Source organism: Rutidosis leptorrhynchoides, chromosome 1 (genome assembly GCF_046630445.1).
Source record: "Rutidosis leptorrhynchoides isolate AG116_Rl617_1_P2 chromosome 1, CSIRO_AGI_Rlap_v1, whole genome shotgun sequence".
Lineage (NCBI taxonomy): Eukaryota > Viridiplantae > Streptophyta > Magnoliopsida > Asterales > Asteraceae > Rutidosis > Rutidosis leptorrhynchoides.
The window spans coordinates 660,231,852-660,257,627 of record NC_092333.1 but is presented as its reverse complement, the minus strand read 5'-3'; positions in this window follow the sequence as shown (position 1 = coordinate 660,257,627).

Below are 25,776 nucleotides of genomic sequence, written 5' to 3'. Positions count from 1 at the left end.
CTGTGAAAGTGAGTTATAGTCCCACTTTTAAAATCTAATATTTTTGGGATGAGAATACATGCAAGTTTTATAAATGATTTACAGAATAGACACAAGTACGTGAAACTACATTCTATGATTGAATTATCGAAATCGAATATGCCCCTTTTTATTAAGTCTGGTAATCTAAGAATTAGGGAACAGACACCCTAATTGACGCGAATCCTAAAGATAGATCTATTGGGCCTAACAAACCCCATCCAAAGTACCGGATACTTTAGTACTTCGAAATTTATATCATATCCGAAGGGTGTCCCGGAATGATGGGGATATTCTTATATATGCATCTTGTTAATGTCGGTTACCAGGTGTTCACCATATGAATGATTTTTATCTCTATGTATGGGATGCGTATTGAAATATGAAATCTTGTGGTCTATTGTTACGATTTGATATATATATAGGTTAAACATATAACTCACCAACATTTTTGTTGACGTTTAAAGCATGTTTATTCTCAGGTGAATACTAAGAGCTTCCACTATTGCATACTAAAATAAGGACAAGATTTGGAGTCCATGTTTGTATGATATTGTGTAAAAACTGCATTCAAGAAACATATGTCGATGTAATATATTTCTATTATAAACCATTATGTAATGGTCGTGTGTAATCAGTATATTTTAGATTATCATTATTTGATAATCTACGTAATGATTTTGAAACCTTTATTGATAAAATAAAGGTTATGGTTGTTTTAAAAATGAATGCAGTCTTTGAAAAACGTCTCATATAGAGGTCAAAACCTCGCAACGAAATCAATTAATATGGAACATTTATAATCAATATGAACGGGACATTTCAGTTGGTATCCGAGCGTTGGTCTTAGAGAACCAGAATTTTGCATTTGTGTGTCTTATCGAGTTTGTTAGGATGCATTAGTGAGTCTGGACTTCGACCGTGTTTACTTGAAAAATGATTGCTTAACAAATTTTGTTGGAAACTATATATTTTTAACATGTGAATATTATGGGATATATTAATCTCTTAACGTGTTTGATATTATGTGATAGATGTCTACCTCTAGAACAAGTCCCATTGACTCACCTAATAATAATGAAGAGTCAAATGTAAATTAGAAGGATTCGTGGACTGATTCACAAGTTCCCGAAGAGGAACCGGAAGAAGAGTCGGAACCGGAAGAAGAATCGGAACCGAAAGAAGAATCGGAACCGGAAGAAGAAATAGAACCAGTGGGGGAAATAATAAAACGATTAAGTAGAAGAAAATCCTCAACCAACCGACCAAAGTTAATTATGGTCAATGGTGTTTCCGCCAAGGAAGCAAAGTATTGGGAGGATTACCAATTCTCCGATGAATCGGATCCCGACAAGGATTCCGATGATGTTATAGAAATTACCCCAACACAATTTAATAAGGCAAAAGAGAACAATAAGGGAAAGGGCATAAAAATAGAGAAATTTGATTCCAAACACGATGAACTTTATATGTATCGTCAACACCTGTATTTCTTAAGTTGTGACAATAACCCGGGAACCTCTAAACCACCAGGTTTTTCTAAACCAATGTGGAAAACGACGGCTCGTATTAGGGGAACATCAAATATCCCTAGAAACTTGGCAAAACGAACCAAAACCGAAGAAGAAGAAACGAGCGAGTTGGAATAAGATAGTTGTATTCGTGTGGTGTAATATATGTAATATAGTGTGCTTATGCTTTATGATATATGTAAAAATTGCTTGTATTAATAAGTATTTTTTTTATGAATCTAACTCTTGTCTATTTTACAGTATAAAAACACAAAATGGATAGAAAACCCAATATTTTAAGAGACCTACCCGGAGACATGATTGATGAAATCTTGTCTAGAGTCGGTCAGAATTCCTCGGCATAACTATTTAAGGCGAGATCAGTTTGTAAGACATTCAAAGAACGTTCCAAGAATGCCTTGGTTTATAAAAGGCTTTCGTTCGAAAGATGGGGGATATCACATTGGGAAATCCATAAGTTACGATGTGTTTACTTTGACGCATATATTTCGGGGAACCCAAATGCTATTTTAAGCAACGGGTTAAGAAATTATTTTGACTCAATATATTCGAATATAGGACTTCGTGATTTAGAAAAAGCGGCTAACATGCAACATAAAGAAGCATGTTATGCTTACGGGTTAGTAATGTTCGCTTCTCACCAAAGTGAGAACAAGAACATCGGGCTACAACTATTAAACAAAACGTTCCCACAAGTGACGGACTCAGTAGTTGGGGTGAGAAAAAAGGTTTTTAGATTGTTACGGGACTGTTGGACATTACGTAACCCTCGTCTCTTTGACGATGTTACAACACGCTGTCTTATCAACGGCCATAACGATTATGTTCCACAAGACCAAGGATTGGAAGTAGTCCTAGTAAAACCAGAATGCATGACTTGTTTCTGGACGTATGAATTACGTGTCTTTATTACCTTTGCTGAACGACTTGTGTACTAGCTAGAATTATCTTCACAACTATCTTGTATCAAAGTTATTGTGTGCTATATTTCATGTTATATGTAAATAAGCGGTATTGTAAGTTTGTAAAATATTGTGAAAAAGTTTGAACGCGAAATATTATTATAATCAGTTTTTCATATAGAATTGTAGTAGTTGAATTGTATATTAGCTACTAAGTATGAACTTAACGGGTAGGTACTACCCGAATTTAAACTTATAAAACGCTAATATGAAGAAAAAGCTTTTTTAAATGAGTTCATATTATGCTACGAGATACTATTGACTACTCTTAATATTCTGTATGATTAACTTGTTTCATTTGACTATTTGAAGGAAATGGCACCGACTACTCGACAAATCATGAATATGAGCGAAGAGGAATTTCGTACCTTTCTTGCTGTAAACATAGCAGCAGTACAGGCTAAGCTACATACCAACAATAACTCCGAATCTAGCAATGCAGCTAACGGCGCATGAAATCGTGTAGGATGCACCTACAAAGAATTCACTGCCTGCAAACCTTTGGAATTTGATGGAACCGAAGGACCGATCGGATTGAAACGGTGGATCAAGAAGGTCGAATCGGTGTTTGCCATAAGTAAGTGTACTGAAGAGGACAAAGTGAAGTACGCTACGCATACCTTCACAGGTACTGCGTTAACATGGTGGAATACCTATCTAGAGCAAGTGGGACAAGATGATGCTTACGCACTACCGTGGTCAGCATTCAAGCACTTGATGAACGAGAAGTACCGTCCCAGAATCGAGGTCAATAAGCTCAAGACAGAACTTAGAGGGTTACAAACCCAAGGATTTGATATTACCACGTACGAAAGACGATTAATAGAATTGTACCTATTGTGTCCGAGAGCGTTCGAAGATGAGGAAGAGAAGATCGACGCGTTTGTGAAAGGATTACCGGAAAGAATCCAAGAAGATATAAGTTCACACAAGCCCGCCTCCATACAACAGGCATGTAGAATGGCTCACAAACTAGTGAACCAGATTGAGGAAAGAATTAAAGAACATGCGGCTGAAGAGGCCAATGTGAAGCAAGTCAAAACAAAGTGGGAGGAAAACGGTGATAAGAATCACCAATACAACAAACAACAATTACAACAATAATCGCAACAACTATCCCAACAATCGCAACATCAATCGCAACTACAACAAACAGCCCAACAACAACAACAACAACAACAACAACAACAACAACAACAACAACAACAACAACAACAACAACAACAACAACAACATCAACTACAAAAATCATCCCAACAACAATAACAACCGCAACAACAACAATAATCAGAAGCAGCTATGCCAAAGGTGTGAAAAGTATCACTCGGAGTTCTGCACCAAATTTTGCAACAAGTGTAAAAGAAATGGTCATCGCGCGGCGAAGTGTGAGGTCTACGGACCAGCGGTTAATAGAACGAAAGGAACAAATGGTGTCGGAACGAGTAATGGCAGAGGAAGTAGTGTCGGAGCAAGTTATGCCAATGTAGTTTGTTATAAATGTGGAAAACCGGGCCACATTATTAGAAATTGCCCGAACCAGGAGAACACAAATGGACATGGCCGCGGAAGAGTTTTCAATATTAATGCGGCAGAGGCACAGGAAGACCAGGAGCTTGTTACGGGTACGTTTCTTATTGACAATAAATCTGCTTACGTTTTATTTGATTCGGGTGCGGATAGAAGCTATATGAGTAAAGATTTTTGTGCTAAATTAAGTTGTCCATTGACGCCATTGGATAGTAAATTTTTACTCGAATTAGCAAACGGTAAAATAATTTCAGCAGATTATATATGCCGGAATCGAGAAATTAAACTGGGTAGCGAAATATTTAAGATTGATTTGATACCAGTAGGGTTAGGGAGTTTTGATGTAATAGTTGGCATGGACTGGCTGAAGGAGATGAAAGCAGAGATCGTATGTTACAAAAATGCAATTCGCATTGTACAAGAAGAAGGAGAACTCTTAATGGTGTACAGAGAAAAGAGCAACGCGAAGTTAAATCTTATTAGTAACCTGAAGGCACAAAAACTAATAAGAAAAGGTTGCAATGCTGTGCTAGCACACGTCGAGAAAGTCAATTCCGAAGAAAAGAACATCAATGATATTCCTGTCGCAAAAGAATTTCCCGATGTATTTCCGAAAGAATTACTGGGACTACCTCCACACCGATCCGTTGAATTTCAAATAGACCTTGTACCGGGAGCTGAACCAATAGCTCGTGCTCCATACAGACTCGCACCTAGCGAAATGAAGGAACTTTAGAGCCAATTACAAGAACTTTTAGAGCGTGGTTTCATTCGACCAAGCACATCACCGTGGGGAGCTCCTGTTTTGCTTGTCAAGAAGAAGGATGGTACATTTAGGTTGTGTATTGACTACAGAGAGTTGAACAAACTTACCATCAAAAACCGTTATCCACTGCCGAGAATTGACGACTTATTTGATCAACTACAAGGCTCGTCAGTTTATTCGAAGATCGATTTACGTTCTGGATATCATCAAATGCGAGTAAAGGAGGATGATATTCCAAAAACTGCTTTTAGGACGCGTTATGGTCTTTACAAGTTTATGGTTATGCTGTTTGGATTGACTAACGCACCAGCTGTGTTCATGGACCTTATAAACCGAGTGTGTGGGCCATATCTTGACAAGTTTGTCATTGTTTTCATTGATGACATACTTATTTACTCAAAGAATGATCAAGAGCACGAAGAACATTTGAGAAAAGTGCTAGAAGTATTGAGGAAAGAAAAACTGTACGCTAAATTTTCAAAGTGTGCATTTTGGTTGGAAGAAGTTCAATTCTTCGGTCACATAGTGAACAAAGAAGGTATTCAGGTAGATCCAGCAAAGATCGAAACTGTTGAAAAGTGGGAAACCCCGAAAACTCCGAAACACATACGCCAGTTTTTAGGACTAGCGGGTTACTACAGAAGGTTCATCCAAGAGTTTTCGAGAATAGCAAAACCCTTGACTGCATTAACGCATAAAGGGAAGAAATTTGAATGGAAAGATGAACAAGAGAAAGCGTTTCAATTGTTAAAGAAAAATTTAACTACGGCACCTATATTGTCATTACCTGAAGGGAATGATGATTTTGTGATTTATTGTGACGCATCAAAGCAAGGTCTCGGTTGTGTATTAATGCAACGAACAAAGGTGATTGCTTATGCGTCTAGACAATTGAAGATTCACGAACAAAATTATACGACGCATGATTTGGAATTAGGCGCGGTTGTTTTTGCATTAAAGACTTGGAGGCACTACTTATATGGGGTCAGAAGTATTATATATACCGACCACAAACGTCTTCAACATATATTTAATCAGAAACAACTGAATATGAGGCAGTGTAGGTGGATTGAATTGTTGAATGATTACGACTTAGAGATTCGTTACCACCCGGGGAAGGCAAATGTGGTAGCTGACGCCTTGAGCAGAAAGGACAGAGAACCCATTCGAGTAAAATCTATGAATATAATGATTCACAATAACCTTACTACTCAAATAAAGGAGGCGCAACAAGGAGTTTTAAAAGAGGGAAATTTAAAGGATGAAATATCCAAAGGATCGGAGAAGCATCTTAATATTCGGGAAGATGGAACCCGGTATAGGGCTGAAAGAATTTGGGTACCAAAATTTGGAGATATGAGAGAAATGGTACTTAGAGAAGCTAATAAAACCTGATACTCAATACATCCTGGAACGGGGAAGATGTACAAGGATCTTAAGAAACATTTTTGGTGGCCATGTATGAAAGCCGATATTGCTAAATATGTAGGAGAATGTTTAACGTGTTCTAAGGTCAAAGCTGAACATCAGAAACCATTAGGTCTACTACAACAACCTGAAATCCCAGAATGGAAATGGGAAAACATTACCATGGATTTCATTATGATAATGCTAAAAACGAACATATATTTCATAGCATTATTCCTCAAGAAAGACAAGCTTTTAGTTGCAATTGTTCTATTTACAAGAGATATTCGTTTAAATAATAAAAGGTGAAGACAAAAGACAGATTCGACGAATTGAAGACGCAAACGACCAAAAAGCTCAAAAGTACAAAAGACAATCAAAAAGGTTCCAATTATTGATAAGAAACGTCTCGAAATCACAAGAGTACAAGATTCAAAACGCAAAGTACAAGATATTAAATTGTACGCGAGGACGTTCGAAAATCCGGAACCGGGACTAGAGTCAACTCTTAACGCTCGACGCAACGGACTAAAAATTACAAGTTAACTATGTATATAAATATAATATAATATATAATTAATTATATTAATTATATATATATTATATATATATAATAAAAACCGTCGGCAGCAAGAAACTCCAAGGGTGTGAGCTGTAAATATATCTCCGCGACTCGCGGAGTTTTAAGGGCATTTTGCCGCGAGTCGCGGAGCCCCAATTTTCAACTCTGGCTATAAAGCCAACCGAATTCTGATCAAATATCATCATCTTTTTTCTTCCTCTTCATACGTAAATATATTTATATTTATAATTTATATTTTAATTTTAATTATAATTCTAATAATAAGGGTATGTTAGCGAATGTTGTAAGGGTGTAAGTCGAAATTCTGTCCGTGTAACGCTACGCTATTTTTAATCATTGTAAGTTATGTTCAACCTTTTTATATTAATGTCTCGTAGCTAAGTTATTATTATGCTTATTTAGAACGAAGTAATCATGATGTTGGGCTAATTACTAAAATTGGGTAATTGGGCTTTGTACCATAATTGGGGTTTGGACAAAAGAACGACACTTGTGGAAACTAGACTATGGGCTATTAATGGGCTTTATATTTGTTTAACCAAATGAAAGTTTGTTAATGTTAATATAAAGATTTACAATTGGGCGTCCCTATAAATTACCATATACACTCGATCGGACACGATGGGCGGGGTATTTATATGTACGAATAATCGTTCATTTAACCGGACACGGGAATGGATTAATAGCCACTAGAATAATTAAAACAGGGGTGAAATTACATTCAAGGGTAATTGGTGTAATTGTTAACAAAGTAGTAAAACCTTGGTTTACACGCAGTCGATAACCTGGTGTATTCATTAAACAAAGTATTAAAACCTTGTTACAATTCGAATCCCCAATTAGTTGGAATATTTATCTTCGGGTATAATAATAATTTGACAAGGACACTTGCAATTTATATTTATGACTGATGGACTGTTATGGACAAAAACCAGACGGACATATTAAATAATCCAGGACAAAGGACAATTAACCCATGGGCATAAAACTAAAATCAACACGTCAAACATCATGATTACGGAAGTTTAAATAAGCATAATTCTTTTATTTCATATTTAATTTCCTTTATTTTATATTTAATTGCACTTCTAATTATCGCATTTTTATTTATTGTTATTTAATCGCACTTTTAATTATCGTACTTTTTAATTATCGCAAGTTTATTTTATCGCACTTTTATTATTCGCAATTTCATTATCGTTATTTACTTTACGCTTTAATTTAAGTCTTGTATTTATTTTATATTTTACATTAGGTTTTAACTGCGACTAAAGTCTTAAAATCGACAAACCGGTCATTAAACGGTAAAAACCCCCCTTTATAATAATAATATTACTTATATATATATTTGTATTTTTATAAAAGTAAACTAATATAGCGTTGAGCTTTGTTTAAAGATTTCCCTGTGGAACGAACCGAACTTACTAAAAACTACACTACTGTACGATTAGGTACACTGCCTATAAGTGTTGTAGCAAGGTTTAAGTATATCCATTCTATAAATAAATAAATATCTTGTGTAAAATTGTATCGTATTTAATAGTGTTTTCCTAGTAAAATAATAACTATTTTATATACACCTCGCTTCGCACCAAGTTATTTTTGGCGCCGCTGCCGGGGACTATCTTAAAAGCCGGAAGCGCAACGCTAATATAAAAAAAAAAAAAGATTTTTAGTTACTTTTATTAAAAGTCGTTTTTGTAAAAATACGTTTTAAATATTCGAAAATATAAAAAGAAAAAAAAAACAAAAATATTAGTATTTTTAAGATTTTGTTAAATATTTAAGTTTTATAAGTTTCTTTATTTCTATTTTAGTTTATAAAAATATAAGTTTTATTTTAAAATCGTTTATTTAAATTAAAAACAGAAAACAGAAAATAAAAAAAAAAAAAATAATAAAGAAAACGCGTAAAAACTCAACCCTGTCAACTGAATTCCTGAACCCCGCGACTCGCGGGGTTTTCTTCTTTATTTACCGCGACTCGCGGAGGGTTTCTGACAGGCGACAAGGAAGCCCTAATCGAGCATTAATTACGGGATATTATTAATATTAATTATTAATTAACCCTTATTATTATTATTATTATTATTAGTTTTAATTTTACTTTTACTTTTTATTTATATATTTTAGTTAAATTAGTTTTATTAAATTGTAAAATTAATAGTTTTATTAAATAAATAATATAAAAATAATATTTTTATAAAAATTGTACTTTTTACAACTTTTTATATATTTTGTTATTTTATACCTTTTTAATCGTTGTAGCGTAATATTTGTATTTTTTTTAGCTCATATTTAATTTTAAACTTAGTTTTAGCTATAGTTATTTTTACTCCTATATTTTTAGGCTTTGCCGTAGAATTCCTTAAGTGCTTTTTCTTTAGACTAAGATTTAGGTGCTTTAGAATTTTGCGACGCCTTTTTAAGTTTTAGTTTCTTTTTAAGTTATTTCCATTTGGGATTTAGTTTTTCCTGTAAGCTTTAATATTTTTAGACACCTTTTACTATGTATCAATTATCATTCCAATTAGTAATTTCAATTTGCGATTATAATTTTAAGTTAGTTGTAGTAATAAGGTTAAATTAGTTAAGTATTTTTAAGTTTTGATAAGTTTCTTTTATTTTTCCGTCACCTTTTATTTTTCAATCATTTTTTCTTTTTCGACCTTTTTCGACGAACTCTTTTTCTCTCTTATTTCTCGCCATTCTAGTTTTTAGGACTTAGAATTTTTTCTACTTCTTATCTAAATTTCTTAAAATTACGAAAATTTATTTTAAGTGGTTAAATTAATAGACATCAAAATTTTCTGGTTCGTAGTAATAGTTGGATTTGTACGTGGACCGGGTTATTGGAGCCAAACAGTCCTCAATTATATTGAGACCAAACGAATCCTGCCCCTCTGCTGCATCTTTTGGCTATTCGAAACGTGGGCAAAATCAGAAAAGTCTATTGATTGGATAACTTATTATAACTTTTCTTTCCTTTTAAAAACTAATAGGATATTCTGTGAATGCACCGAGCAAGACGTTCATCACCTTTTGTACGTTCACCACCTGTAACTCGATCAAGACATCGTTTAATAAATACCCCGCCCATCCTCACAATTGAGAATCCAGAGAATATTCAGGAACGGTTCATAGATCCTGAACCATTAAACTTTCCTCCGGAACCAACAATCATTCAAACAGAGATTGTTGAGGAACGAACTATTAAAACAGAATCATCTAGTGATACCGATTCAACAAATTCAATTATGGAGAATCTGGAACCTTTAAGTATGGAAGACCGAATGAGAGCTAAACGCACTGGCCAAGGTCACGCAATTACTCATCCAGACATTAATGCGCCAGATTATGAAATCAAAGGACAAATTTTACACATGGTGACTAATCAATGCCAATTTAGTGGTGCGCCGAAGGAAGATCCAAATGAACATCTACGTACCTTTAATAGGATCTGCACACTATTTAAAATACGAGAAGTGGAGGATGAACAGATATATCTCATGTTATTTCCCTGGACTTTAAAGGGAGAAGCCAAAGATTGGTTGGAATCGTTACCTGAAGGGGCGATCGATACATGGGATGTTTTAGTTGACAAATTTCTTAAACAATTTTTTCCTGCATCTAAAGCCGTAAGACTTCAAGCAGAAATTGTTACGTTCACACAGAAGCCAAATGAAACTCTATATGAGGCGTGGACAAGATATGGAAAGTTGTTATGAGGATGTCCGCAACATGGTTTAGACACCTGTCAAATAGTACAAATATTCTACCGAGGATGCGACATCACTACAAGAAAAGACATAGATATAGCAGCTGGTGGTTCTATTATGAAGAAAACCGAAACTGATGCTTACAAAATTATTGATAACACTGCTTCCCACTCACATGAGTGGCACCAAGAAAAAGACATCATTAGATCATCTAAAGCAGCTAGAGCCGATTCTAGCTATGACTTAGATTCCATTTCCGCAAAGATAGATGCTTTCGAGAGACGAATGGAAAAGATGACTAAGGATATTCACTCTATACGAATTAGTTGTGAGCAGTGTGGAGGACCACATTTGACAAAAGATTGTCTCAGTATTGAATTAACAATGGAACAAAGAGAGAATATTTCATACATAAACCAAAGGCCTGGAAATAATTATCAGAATAATTATCAACCGCCAAGACCGATTTACAATCAAAACCAGAATTATAACCGAAATATTCCATACAATAACCAACAAGGTCCTAGCAATCAACAAGTATCCAATAATACTTATAATCAGCAAAGACCGAATTTTCAAAACAAACCACCACAACAAACCGATGATAAAAAGCCGAATTTAGAAGATATGATGACGAAGCTAGTTGAAACTCAAACGCAGTTTTTCACATCTCAAAAACAAACAAATGAACAAAATGCTCAAGCATTTAGAAATCAACAAGCTTCTATTCAAAATCTGGAACAAGAAGTAAGTAACCTAGCAAGGTTGATAGGTGAAAGAAAACCGGGAAGTCTACCTAGCGATACAAATGCTAACCCCCGGAATGAAACAGCTAAAGCTATTACCACAAGAAGTGGTACAACACTTAAACCACCTGAAATACCTGTAACTTCTGATGAAACTATTCCTACTCCACAAGAACCACAACCTGATCAAGATAAGGAAAAAGAACCGGTAGTTGAAAAGGTTAATGAAGATAACACAGTTAAGGATAAACCTTATGTTAAACCATACCAACCACCACTTCCTTATCCGAGTAAAATGAAGAAAGAAAAACTTGAAGCTGAGCAATCCAAATTCTTGGATATGTTTAAACAAATAAATGTAAATCTTCCTTTCATTGATGTGATTTCAGGAATGCCAAGATATGCTAAATTCTTGAAAGATCTAATCACGAATAGAAAGAAAATGGAAGAACTCTTGGCTGTTACTATGAATGCTAATTGTTCAGCAGTGCTGTTGAATAAGATACCAGAAAAACTATCTGATCCAGGAAGTTTCACAATTCCATGTTTTCTGGGTAGTCTTAGTTCAATAGAAGCATTGGCAGACTTAGGTGCTAGTATAAATCTAATGCCGTATTCACTATACGCTAAACTAGACCTTGGAGAATTGAAACCAACCAGAATAAGCATACAACTAGCCGATAGATCAATAAAATATCCTAGAGGGATAATGGAGAACATGCTAGTTAAAGTTGGTACTTTAGTATTTCCAGTAGATTTTGTTGTTTTGGACATGGAAGAAGATTCTCAAGTTCCTCTCATATTAGGAAGACCATTCTTAAACACGGCTAAAGCAATGATAGACGTGTTCGGTAAGAAACTGACCCTAAGTATAGAGGATGAGAGTGTTACCTTTTCAGTTGATAGAGCAATGCAACAACCACAATCTGCAGATGATACATGTTATTATATTCAAACTATAGATGCACATGCAGAATTATTAGAAGAATTTCCAGAATTACAAGGAACAGGAGAATGTTCTTTAGGAGAAGGTAATGAACCAATTGATGAAGCTGAAATGTTAGCTACACTTATAGCTAATGGATATGAACCAACAACAGAAGAAATTCAAATGCTAAAAGAAGAAGACAGATATCGATATAAATCATCGATAGAAGAACCTCCGAAATTAGAGTTAAAGCCACTTCCAAACCATTTGGAATACGCTTATTTACATGGTGAATCTGAATTACCTGTAATAATATCGTCTTCTCTTACTGAAAATGAGAAATCACAACTCATTTCTGTGTTGAAAGCTCATAAACCAGCCATTGCATGGAAGATTCATGATATTAAAGGAATAAGTCCTTCGTATTGCACACATAAAATCCTTATGGAAGAAGGTCATAAAACGTATGTGCAACGTCAACGAAGACTAAATCCTAATATGCAAGATGTAGTCAAGAAAGAGATTATTAAACTGCTAGATGCAGGTTTGATATATCCAATTTCTGATAGTCCATGGGTAAGCCCAGTTCAATGCGTGCCTAAGAAGGGTGGCATGACTGTCATCACAAATGAGAAAAATGAGCTTATTCCTACTAGGACTGTAACAGGATGGCGTGTATGTATTGATTATAGAAAATTAAATGACGCCACCAGAAAAGATCACTTTCCCTTACCTTTCATAGATCAAATGTTGGAAAGATTAGCCGGAAATAGTTACTATTGTTTTCTAGATGGATTTTCCGGATATTTTCAAATTCCAATAGCACCCGAAGATCAAGACAAAACCACATTCACGTGCCCTTATGGTACTTTTGCTTACAAACGCATGCCATTTGGACTTTGTAACGCCCCTGCAACCTTTCAAAGGTGTATGATGGCGATTTTTCATGACATGATAGAAGAATGCATGGAAGTATTCATGGATGACTTTTCAGTCTTCGGTGATACATTTAAATCATGTCTAGTTAATCTGGAACGAATGCTAATTAGATGCGAAAAATCAAATCTAGTACTTAATTGGGAGAAATGCCATTTCATGGTTAAAGAAGGCATCGTTCTTGGGCATAAAATTTCAAAAGAAGGAATTGAAGTGGATAGAGCTAAAGTAGATGTAATTGCTAAACTTCCACATCCCACCAATGTTAGAGGAGTTAGGAGTTTTCTAGGGCATGCCGGTTTTTACCGACGTTTTATAAAAGATTTTTCTAAAATTGCCACTCCTATGAATAAACTCCTAGAAAAGGATGCGCCATTCATCTTTTCAGATGAGTGTATCAAATCTTTTAATATTCTTAAAGAAAAACTCACTAATGCACCGATCATGATAACACCAAATTGGAATCTACCATTTGAACTAATGTGCGATGCAAGTGATTTTGCAATGGGAGCCGTTTTAGGACAAAGGATTGAAAAACGATTTCAACCTATATATTATGCTAGTAAGACGTTACAAGGAGCACAAACGAACTATACAACTACTGAAAAAGAACTCCTTGCTATTGTCTTTGCTTTTGACAAATTTCGATCATATCTCGTTCTAGCAAAAACGGTGGTCTATACCGACCATTCTGCTCTTAGATACCTATTTTCAAAACAAGATGCTAAACCAAGATTAATCCGTTGGATCTTACTCTTACAAGAGTTTGATATTGAAATCCGAGATAAAAGAGGAGCAGAAAATCTCGCCGCTGATCATCTTTCTCGTCTTGAAAATCCCGAATTAGAAGTTCTAAATGAATCGGCCATACAAGACAACTTTCCTGATGAATATCTATTGAAGATAGATTATAAAGAAATCCCATGGTTTGCAGACTATGCAAACTACTTAGTTTGTGGATTCCTTGAAAAAGGATTATCGTACCAAAGACGAAAGAAATTCTTCAGTGATATAAAACACTATTTCTGGGAAGATCCACATCTGTTTAAAAGTTGTCCCGATGGAATAATACGCCGATGTGTATTTGGAGATGAAGCTAGTAAAATTTTAAACCATTGTCACACAGGACCAACAGGAGGGCATTATGGGCCTCAACTAACAGCAAGAAAAGTTTATGAAGCTGGATTCTATTGGCCTACAATTTACAAAGACGCACACCTTCTTTGCAAATCCTGTGATGCATGTCAAAGGGCCGGAAAAATAAGTCAACGTGATGAAATGCCACAAAATGTCATCCAAGTATGTGAAGTATTTGACATTTGGGGTATTGACTTTATGGGTCCATTTCCAAAATCTCATAATAATCTATATATACTCGTAGCCATTGATTATGTATCTAAATGGGCGGAAGCACAAGCTCTCCCAACTAACGATGCACGAGTTGTAGTCAACTTTTTAAAACGTCTTTTTGCAAGGTTTGGAACACCGAAAGCTTTAATAAGTGATCGGGGTACTCATTTCTGTAATAATCAACTTGAGAAAGTTCTTAAAAGATATGGAGTAACTCATAAAATCTCCACCGCATATCATCCACAAACAAGTGGACAAGTTGAAAATACCAACCGAGCTTTAAAACGTATTCTAGAGAAAACCGTAGGATCAAATCCGAAGGAATGGTCCATTAAATTGGAGGATGCACTCTGGGCTTTTAGAACAGCCTACAAAACTCCAATTGGAACCACACCTTTTAGACTTGTTTATGGAAAAGCATGTCATCTTCCAGTAGAAATTGAACACAAAGCATTTTGGGCTTTGAAGACATGTAATCTTGATTTACATGAAGCTGGACGTCTACGATTAAGTCAACTAAACGAATTAGAAGAATTAAGACATGAAGCATACGAAAATTCGTTAATCTATAAAGAAAGAACGAAGAAATGGCATGATAAAAGAATCAGAAGTTCAAAAGAATTCAAAGAAGGAGACAGAGTTCTTCTTTTCAATTCACGATTCAAGCTATTTCCTGGAAAATTGAAATCAAGATGGTCTGGACCATTCATAGTCAAAAGAGTTTTCCCATACGGAACGATAGAATTGATAAATTCAAATGGGATTGAATTTAAAGTTAATGGTCACAGAGTTAAACATTACATACATGGTCCGATGGAAGTCGACAACGAAGTTAATCACAATTTCGACACCACAGCTAACTAAGTGTGGGGAGAATCAAGTCTTTAAAGGATAATATATATTTCTGTTAGAGTTAGATTGTCTGTTTTCGTGTAGTTCTCGAAAATGGAACACGTATGGTCTTTCCCTAGCAGACCCTAAAGAACTAGTCTTCTCCCCCCATTCTGAATTTTTATTTTTTTAGGTTTTTACGAAATGAAGACTGCCTGTGAACTAAACCATGGTCTAATGCTACACGCTTTGATCACTAAAAGAAATAATGACATACTACCGAGCGAATTAGTATCAGTAATCAGAGAAAGAATGGACGGAGTTAGAAAAGGATCCAGATGCGAAGATAATAAGTTACAATTTGGTAAAGGAAAATCAAAATCCGCAGCGAAAAGAAGAGCACGACACCTTGAACGATGTCACAAATGCGGAAAATGGTCACATGGAGGTAAATGTTCAAATAATCAAACCTATTCAAATACCGAATTTGTTACTTTATGCAGAGACGGACCGTTCATATGTTTAGAAGAAAAGACAATGAATGCTCGAGGTTACGCCTATGCAGCCATGGAAAATCAATTAAACCGACTATCTTATGAATATAATAGATCATATAACTAAGAAATCTATTTCACAGGTATGTCTGTACAGTTTTTATTTTTATTTTTATTTTTAACCTTTTGATAATAAACGCTAATTTGTTCGCTAAAAAGTATTAAATTGGTATTGAATAAAATTAGGTTTTGCGACCGAAATTATTGATATCATTCAAAAATTTATTACATCACTGCGAAATTTAACGTTTATTCTTAAGGTATAAATATCTTTAATCAATCAACCCAAAATATTTCAAAAATTCGTCATGAGTTAAATTAGGTCTTGGAACCGAAATTACTTTACCGAAAAGAGGGGCGCATATTTTTGATAATATTTGATTGATTAAAGTGGGATAAAAAGACAAAAAGATTTTTAATTTTATTTTTACCATGTTTTTAAAATTAATATTTAAATCTTAAATTAATATTGTAAACTTTGTAAAAACAATATATTTAAAATTATAAATATTTGAAAAATTAATATAAGTTTGATATGAATTTATGAATTTTTAAATTAAGTTTGGTGTGAATTTTTAATTTTTAAAAATATGAAATTTTAATTTTATGCATTTCAAATTTTAAGTTTGGTGTGAATTTTTAATTTTTAATTTTGAATTTTATATTTAAGTTGTGTGAATTTAAAAACAAAAATTTACTTTATCTCATTAAGTTAAGAATATGATTTTTAAAATTCGTCGTAAGTTGAAGACTAGGTCTTTGAACCGAAATTGCTTTACCCGAGGGAGGGACGAGAACTTTTATTATCAATATTTTTAATCTTGTTGATTTAAAGTATGCCAAAAACATGAAAAAATCCAAAAATCTTAGCTTTTAAAACAATCGCTACAAAAAGACAAATTTTAAAATTTTGTCGAAGGACGGACTAGGACATCGATCCGAAACGACCTCGTCCTAAATAACAAGGGAAACAAAATTTTAAAAATTAATTTCTTAATTGTTTATAAGTTAAAGATTATATAAAAAAAAAAAAAAAAAAAAAAAGGGTAAACTCCGCGACTCGCGGAGTTTGCAGTGCAAAACCTCCGCGACTCGCGGAGGGTCCAAAACCCAGAAAAAAAAATAAAAGAGCTGCTCGATCAGTCACTCCCCCACACACAAACACACTGCATAAACACTCGAAACTGCACCCGAAAACCACCGAAAATCACCCCCAAAAATCTCAATTTTTAACCGTTAATCACCAAATTTTTTGCTAAAATCATGTTGAGAAGGATGATATCTAAGAACTACTCAAGAAAAACGGTAAATTTCTACACCTAAACACCATTTAATTCGAATTTTAGTGTTCTTGAGCTATTTTTCCCCAATTTGATTTTGATGCTTTTTAGTGTAATTAGACTTAAATTGTTTATGTATTATGCTTGTATAACCTAGATTGATGCTGTTTAACATGATTAGAAGCCTTAAACTTCAAATTTTGAATAATCTAGGGTTTGTGTTCTTGAGCAATTTGGGGCTTTTTGATATAAACAGGTTATGGCCGATTTTTGTCATGAATTGTTGCTAAATTGAGTAGTGTAACATGTCTAGGTAGTTAAATGATCCAAACTTTGAGCCTAAACATGATTTTGAGAATTAAAGTGGACTTTTTCAAGTCCAAAATTCATGAACTTGATTTTTGAAAGATAATGCCATTTGAGACTTGTTTATTTGCTAGTAATAATTATTTTGACATGTTATTTGAGTTGAATGCTTATGAACTTGGCGAAAATTTTCGTATATGATTATTTGAAAAAGTGTAGATTTGATAAAAATGTGAAAATAAGCTTAAGTTTGATATAAATTAATAATGTCATTGTAATTATTTTGATTGATGATTTTGCTGACACTAATGCATATTTGGATGCACAAAATTTGTGTTTGATGTGTTTTGCAGAATGAAAGGGGTGAATCTTCATCCCAAGCCCGCCATGCTCCTGCTGAGAACTTGGAACAACAGGAGGTAGATAACTACTACAAGCAGGATGTACCTCATCCAGTCATGACCTTTTCAGATATGCACTTGGAACAGTTGCACCCGAATCTGCGATTTGACAGACTTTGGATAGATTATCCAAAATATCAACGGGGTTTGCATACTCTTCATTCCAAGGTTGTTGAGGTACAGAGGGTCATAGAATGGGGACCCTTAGAAGCTGTAGAATTGGCTGGGCCAATTAGGGAATTACTGGTACAGAGGTATGGTAATTCTTCTTTTAATGACTGGATATGTTTATTCACCATACGCAGACCTGTATATAAAGTATGGTGTGAAGAGTTGCTATGTAGTATAGAGTTGAATGATCGGGTAGCTAGTTTAACCGATCGTTCTTTTATTAGATTTTTGTTAGGCGGTTCGATGCGCCACATGTCTTTACTAGACATGGCTCAGGCTTTACGTATATATACGCCTGAGGAGTTAGCGTCTGCCGATTGTAGAGGATTGATACTAAACGGTAGAAAGATAGATGAGAATTTTGATACACACGGTGTGTGGAGTCAAATGACAAGCCATCACCGTTTCAAAGGGGGAAACTACTCTTATTTGGATATAGATAGAGCCGAATTAAGAGTAATACATAGGTTTTTAGCTAATTCGATTACACAAAGGGGTAAAAACAAAGAAAAGGTAAATGAACAAGATTTGTTTTACCATATGTGTATTCGAGACCCACACAGCGCTGTAAGTATACCATATTGTGTGGGTTATTATTTATCAGCTATGGTTCGGGGGATGCGTCCACATAGCATAATAGGAGGTGGTATTTTTATTACTTTGATTGGTGAATATCTCGGTGTGGATATAAGTCGGGGGGGATTATTAGTAGAAGAGCCGGAACCCCGCGACACTATAGGTTTAAATGTATACCATGGTGCGAAAGTTTTGAAGCGGCGAAATAACGCCGCAGTACGATACAATGGTAGACATCCACAGGTAGAGAGAAACCAGGAACAAGGTAATGTAGGAGGGGGGAATGAGATGCAAGAAATGCATAGGTTTATAGCTTCTCAGGAATACGAAAATGCTAGACAGAGGGCATTTGAAGATTGGCAAGTTCATCAGAACCAGATCATAGCGCATTGCCAACATATAGGTAGAAACTATATTCCTACACCGAAACCCGTCTTCCCTCCTTGGTCGATAGAGATGCAGCCACCATATCCTACGTATGATCCTGCCGAAGCATTCTATAGCACGTATGGGTATGCCTGGAACCCCTATTGGTACCAATATCATCCTTAGTTTACTTATTATTATTTTTTATTATTTTGTAATTTGTAATTATTGATACATTTAATATTTTTGTTAATATTGTAATCATTTTTATAATTATCTAACTTTTATTCTTAGATTTTAATAATTTTTGAATGTGGGGTAATAAACCAAACTTCAAAAATATGTATATATGTTTGCAGTTTATCTTATGTACACAACAGGGTAAAACAACGCATTTTCAAAGACTGGCATTAAGTTCAGCAAAAGCAACTAATTTTGACGACAAGATGCAAAATACATGTGAAATAACAACAAGACGGAATGAACAAATGATGTGCACCATTTATCATTCAGCAAACAAACGCCAATATATTTGGAAACTTTGGTAAAAATTTAATCATTTTCACACAAATCACCCTCAATAATTTAAATTGTTACTGATTTCTTGCAAATGAGGGCATTGCAAGATCTTAAGTGTGGGAAGGGGTTAAATTCTTTCGGATTTTAAAAATTTTTTACTTTATACACTTGGTTACCATTAAAAATACTAGTAAAGCAGTAGTTGTATTAGAATCTAGTGCTCTCTGATAAAAAAAGAACAGCCCTAGTCTTATATACTGACTACCCAATTCTAGTAAAATTTTTCAAAATTTTCAATTAAATGAATTCAAATCATGTTTATACATATTTATGAACGATAAAACTAGGTTTTAACACCGAAATTATTGTTACCTCGGAAAGGACATAAATTGAGAAACAAACTAAAATGTTAAAATTCATTTAAAATGGAATAGAGGACGATAAAAAGGAAAATAAAAGCCAAGTGTGGGAAAATTTACCAAGTTATTTTAAACATATGTCACATATATCTATAACAAATAACTGAAAATACTTTTGCTTTGGACTAAACTAAACTGTTTTACCCAATGAAAGAAAAGAAGAGATGGATCTACACGATGAATCAATTCCATCATTAAAAGGAAGTAAAGTCTTCCGAAAAAGACACGCGCTTCTTGATTTAGGTCATGAAGTTGTCGTCCAAGACCAGCTGTAGGTTGACGAAAAATCTAGAAAAGTCATCACTAAAATCAGCAGGAAATCCACGGACCTCAGCATTAAACAGGGTCGCCAAGTGGTCAGATTTATCCTAACCATGAGAAGGATTTATCTCGTACAATGGGGGGGCACCGTGCAAATTAGCTTGATAAGACTAATGAATCAGATCCCCAGAAAGGATAATCTCCTTAAAGATTAAAAATCAGCTTTTAAGACTGATATTACTCAATCCTAGAGATTGACCTTAAAGATTGAGAATTACAAACTCATGGAATTCAATGATATCTAAACTCGAGCTTAAACGAGAAAATATTTTGATCAAAATTACAAACCGATTTGTTTTCTGAAAACCCTATTTTCAATGCGTTCATTACCATTGAACGTAAAATCCTAGGAATTCACCTGGAATTCATTAGGTCACCTGAACTAAATCGGGTGTCAACCGTAAGAACGGTGGTTGCATAGCATGGTCAAAGACAGGACCTTGTGCCAGACCGAAAAATTATAAGGGTGAGCTTTACTATTGCTCCTACCAAGGATAGTAATTGCGTCCGACACGTTATATACCATAATCAAAAGCATGTCACAGGACATTGCCTTAAACAGTTGCTTGTTCAACGCTTTCCTTTACAACCGGACGGTAGTTTGCCGAAAGGTAATATACGGAACAAGTAAACTGGACGTGTTGCTTTCCAAATACAAGGTTAGCAAGTGGGTGACACAAAACCGCAAGTTTTGAGCTAAAATTTTCAAATCTGAAACCCACCAAACCCACAAAAATATTTTGCAAACACCGGTAAAGGGTTATTCCGGAAAACTTATCTAGGGTAAAAACTAGATTTAATTTTCAAAAGATCAAATGTTTTCATAAAGATCCAATTTCCTTAATGGATCTAAATTTTTATAGTCATGTGGGACTGTAAACCATATCGTTACTACCATTGTTTATACCGCCGTATAGAAATCACTGATGTACAAAGTGTGAAGAATAAAGAAGTGATTCTAGTATTTCAAGACGATATTGCTTGAGGACAAGCAACGCTCAAGTGTGGGAATATTTGATAATGCTAAAAACGAACATATATTTCATAGCATTATTCCTCAAGAAAGACAAGCTTTTAGTTGCAATTGTTCTATTTACAAGAGATATTCGTTTAAATAATAAAAGGTGAAGACAAAAGACAGATTCGACGAATTGAAGACGCAAACGACCAAAAAGCTCAAAAGTACAAAAGACAATCAAAAAGGTTCCAATTATTGATAAGAAACGTCTCGAAATCACAAGAGTACAAGATTCAAAACGCAAAGTACAAGATATTAAATTGTACGCGAGGACGTTCGAAAATCCGGAACCGGGACTAGAGTCAACTCTTAACGCTCGACGCAACGGACTAAAAATTACAAGTTAACTATGTATATAAATATAATATAATATATAATTAATTATATTAATTATATATATATTATATATATATAATAAAAACCGTCGGCAGCAAGAAACTCCAAGGGTGTGAGCTGTAAATATATCTCCGCGACTCGCGGAGTTTTAAGGGCATTTTGCCGCGAGTCGCGGAGCCCCAATTTTCAACTCTGGCTATAAAGCCAACCGAATTCTGATCAAATATCATCATCTTTTTTCTTCCTCTTCATACGTAAATATATTTATATTTATAATTTATATTTTAATTTTAATTATAATTCTAATAATAAGGGTATGTTAGCGAATGTTGTAAGGGTGTAAGTCGAAATTCTGTCCGTGTAACGCTACGCTATTTTTAATCATTGTAAGTTATGTTCAACCTTTTTATATTAATGTCTCGTAGCTAAGTTATTATTATGCTTATTTAGAACGAAGTAATCATGATGTTGGGCTAATTACTAAAATTGGGAAATTGGGCTTTGTACCATAATTGGGGTTTGGACAAAAGAACGACACTTGTGGAAACTAGACTATGGGCTATTAATGGGCTTTATATTTGTTTAACTAAATGAAAGTTTGTTAATGTTAATATAAAGATTTACAATTGGGCGTCCCTATAAATTACCATATACACTCGATCGGACACGATGGGCGGGGTATTTATATGTACGAATAATCGTTCATTTAACCGGACACGGGAATGGATTAATAGCCACTAGAATAATTAAAACAGGGGTGAAATTACATTCAAGGGTAATTGGTGTAATTGTTAACAAAGTAGTAAAACCTTGGTTTACACGCAGTCGATAACCTGGTGTATTCATTAAACAAAGTATTAAAACCTTGTTACAATTCGAATCCCCAATTAGTTGGAATATTTATCTTCGGGTATAATAATAATTTGACAAGGACACTTGCAATTTATATTTATGACTGATGGACTGTTATGGACAAAAACCAGACGGACATATTAAATAATCCAGGACAAAGGACAATTAACCCATGGGCATAAAACTAAAATCAACACGTCAAACATCATGATTACGAAAGTTTAAATAAGCATAATTCTTTTATTTCATATTTAATTTCCTTTATTTTATATTTAATTGCACTTCTAATTATCGTATTTTTATTTATTGTTATTTAATCGCACTTTTAATTATCGTACTTTTTAATTATCGCAAGTTTATTTTATCGCACTTTTATTATTCGCAATTTCATTATCGTTATTTACTTTACGCTTTAATTTAAGTCTTGTATTTATTTTATATTTTACATTAGGTTTTAACTGCGACTAAAGTCTTAAAATCGACAAACCGGTCATTAAACGGTAAAAACCCCCCTTTATAATAATAATATTACTTATATATATATTTGTATTTTTATAAAAGTAAACTAATATAGCGTTGAGCTTTGTTTAAAGATTTCCCTGTGGAACGAACCGGACTTACTAAAAACTACACTACTGTACGATTAGGTACACTGCCTATAAGTGTTGTAGCAAGGTTTAAGTATATCCATTCTATAAATAAATAAATATCTTGTGTAAAATTGTATCGTATTTAATAGTGTTTTCCTAGTAAAATAATAACTATTTTATATACACCTCGCTTCGCACCACATTACTAAATTGTCAAGGATTGCAAGTGGTTATGATACTATTTGGGTAATCGTTGATCGTCTCACCAAGTTAGCACACTTCCTGCCAATGAGAGAAGATGATAAAATGGAGAAGTTGGCGAGATTGTATTTGAAGGAGGTTGTCTCCAGACATGGAATACCCGTCTCTATTATCTCTGATAGGGATGGTAGATTTGTTTCAAGGTTCTGGCAGACGTTACAACAAGCATTGGGGACTCATCTAGACATGAGTACTGCTTATCATCCACAAACTGATGGGCAGAGCAAAAGGACGATACAAATGCTTGAAGACATGCTACGAGCATGTGTTATTGATTTCGGAAACAGTTGGGATCGACACCTACCGTTAGAAGAATTTTCCTACAACAACAGTTATCATTCTAGTATTGAGATGGCGCCGTTTGAGGCACTTTATGGTAGAAAGTGCAGGTCTCCGATTTGTTGGAATGAAGTGGGGGATAGACATATTACGGGTCTAGAGATAATACAAGAAACTACCTAGAAAATCATCCAAATTCAACAACGATTGAAAACCGCCCAGAGTCGATAAAAGAGCTACGCGGACAGTAAAAGAAAAGATATAGAGTTTGAAATTGGAGAAATGGTCATGCTTAAGGTTTCACCTTGGAAAGGCGTTGTTCGATTTGGTAAATGGGGGAAATTAAATCCAAGGTACATTGGACCATTCAAGATTATAGATCATGTCGGACCAGTAGCTTACCAACTGGAGCTACCTCAATAACTCGTGGCTGTACATAACACTTTCCACGTCTCGAATTTGAAGAAATGTTTTGCAAAAGAAGATCTCACTATTCCGTTGGATGAAATCCAAATCAATGAAAAACTTCAATTCATTAAAGAACCCGTCGAAATAATGGATCGTGAGGTTAAGAGACTTAAGCAAAACAAGATACCGATTGTTAAGGTTCGATGGAATGCTCGTAGAGGACCTGAGTTCACCTGGGAGCATGAAGATCAGATGAAGAAGAAATACCCGCATCTATTTCCAGAAGATTCGTCAACACCTTCAACAGCTTAAAATTTCTGGACGAAATTTATTTAACGGGTAGGTACTGTAGTGACCCGAACTTTTCCATGTTTATATATATAAATTGAGATTGATATTTACATGACTAAATGTTTCCAACGTGTTAAGCAATCAAACTTGTTAAGATTTTATTAAATGAAATAATTTTCATATAGACAATTGATCCCCCAAGTTGACCGGCGATTCACGAACGTTACAAAAATTGTAAAAACTACATGTTGTGGTATATATAGACATATATATATGGCTGACATAAGATTATGATGAGTAAGTATCTCACTAAATATATTAACAATGTGTGATATACATAAGAAATGAGATTACTAAGTTAAGAAACTCGAAATGATATATATAACGATTATCGTTATGATAATGTATACTAAATACATATGTATCATATTAAGATATTGATAAAATGATATTTAAATATATCATTAAGTATGTTAACAATGAACTACATATGTAAAAACAAGACTACTAACTCAAGAATTACGAAACGAGTCTTATATGTAACGATTATCGTTGTAACGATATTTTAATGTATATATCATATTAAGAGATATTCATACATCATAATATCATGATAATATAATAATTTAACATCTCATTTGATATAAAAAACATTGGGTTAACAACATTAATTGAGATCGTTAACTTAAAGGTTTCAAAACAACACTTACATGTAACGACTAACGAAGACTTAACGACTCCATTAGAATGTATATACATGTTGTGTTTTGATATGTATTCTTACACTTTTGAAAGACTTCAAGACACATATAAAAGTACTTCTACTTAACAAAAATGCTTACAATTACATCCTCGTTCAGTTTCATCAACAATTCTACCCGTATGCACCCGTATTCATACTCGTACAATACACAGCTTTTAGATGTATGTACTATTGGTATATACACTCTAATGATCATCTCTTAGTAGCCCATGTGAGTCACCTAACATATGTGGGAACCATTATTTGGCAACTAGCATGGAATATCTCATAAAATTACAAAAATATGAGTAATCATTCATGACTTATTTACATGAAAACAAAATTACACATCTTTTATATCTAATCCATATACCAACGACCAAAAACACTTACAAACACTTTCATTCTTCAATTTTCTTCATCTAAGTGATCTCTCTCAAGTTCTATCTTCAAGTTCTAAGTGTTCTTCATAAATTCCATAAGTATAGTTTCATAAAAATCAAGAATACTTTCAAGTTTGCAAGTCTACTTTCAAGCTTTCTAATCCATTCCAAGTAATCATCTAAGATCAAGGAACCTTTGTTATTTATAGTAGGTTATCTTTCTAATTCAAGGTAATATTCATATTCAAACTTTGATTCAATTTCTACAACTATAACAATCTTATTTCGAGTGAAAATCTTACTTGAACTGTTTTCGTGTCATGATTCTGTTTCAAGAACTTTCAAGCCATCCAAGGATCCTTTGAAGCTAGATCCATTTTTCTCATTTCCAATGGTTT